Consider the following 1,564-nt stretch of genomic DNA (forward strand, 5'->3'; position numbering starts at 1 on the left):
TTGGGGGGGGGGGGGGGGAGGTTCTTTAAAGTTCCTCTGTCCTCACATGTTGTTAATCACAAAATATTTTTTCTCTCACTTACAGACACCAACATGAATAGATATGGATAACTATCCTGAATCCATTTACTCACTTATACCCTGCAGTGGTATTTTTTCCATCAATAGACTAAGTTTGAAAGTGTTGATTAGTCTTGTTTTTGAGACCAATTAATTGGTCACAGTTCATTTTATAATGATTTGCAGCATAATTTTGGACAAATCTGCTACTCTGGAAGATGAGGATAGTGGTTAGAAGGAGTTTATACTATCCCACCCCCACACACATCCCTCAGACAACTGATGGCAAGTCACTAGAGATTTACCCACAGCTTGAGAATGGTTGGGATAGTAAAATATTTATAGGAGTACTCAACAGCTTAGCACAAGATGGGCCATATGGTACCCTTCTACAGCTACTATACATAGAAAGATAGCTACACATATAGACCATATATTGATATGTGTGTACACACACATACACACATATTACTATTTATGTATATGGAGTGTGGATAACTATTTTAGAGAAAGAAAAGTGTGCCTTTACACACAATGAGCCCCTATACATATCCCTACCTCCACCCCAATAACATATCAGGAGTGTCAAAGATACGGTCCCCCATGCTGCTGCTGGGTCTCTGAGCAGACCCTCAGGCCACATGTGGTGGGTGCTGCACCAGTCCCATGCACAGGGCCCAGACCTGTGCCACATGTGCCACCCACCCTGGCTGCTCTGTCTCCAGTGACGCATGCAGCACATGTCCTGGACCCAGGGCTGGATCTGGCATGTGGGAGGGAGGTGTGGTCCATGGGCTGATCCAGCCTGTGGACAAGCCCTCTGTGGGCCATGTGAATATGACACCCCTGAATCAGGGCTACTGACGTTCCGCTGTGACAAGTTAGGGTGTTAAGTCCGTGCTGTGTCAGGGCTGATGGGAGTTTTACCCAGGATTTAGTAGATGCTCCATATGGGATGGTTTGGATAGGGATGATCCTGTCTCAGCAGAGACTAGACCAGCGTTTCTCAACCCGTGGGTCGCAAGACTCTACAAAAGGGTCACAAACACACTTTAAAAACGGATTGTCTTTTTAAAGGAGAAAAACTTGGGAAACCATGGCATTTCCCTTGCACTCTGGCAATGCTCTAGCCTGCTTGGGGCCCCCATGTCCCACGCACACTGGGGGAGCTGGGGCTTGGGGGCAGCAGGTTGGGAGTGAGGGGCACTGGCCATCAATGTTTACAAGTTGGCCCTGGTACAAAAAAAAAAAGTTGAGAAGCACTGGACTAGGTGACCGCTGAGGTCCCTCCCAGACCTGCTTCTCTATGATGCTATGGCGCATGGACGTGCGTGTGTAAACACACGACATACAGCTGCACTTGTGCACGCAGACACATACATATGCACCTAGGACAGGCGCGGGGGTGTGGGCGGTGTGTGTCGGACGTCCCGGCCCCGCTGCCCGCGCCACGACCTGCCCCGGCGCGGCGGGAGGCGCGGCAGGCGCGGGCGGGCGGGAGCCA

This window comes from Alligator sinensis, unplaced genomic scaffold (genome assembly GCF_000455745.1).
Source record: "Alligator sinensis unplaced genomic scaffold, ASM45574v1 scaffold350_1, whole genome shotgun sequence".
Taxonomy (NCBI): Eukaryota; Metazoa; Chordata; order Crocodylia; family Alligatoridae; genus Alligator; species Alligator sinensis.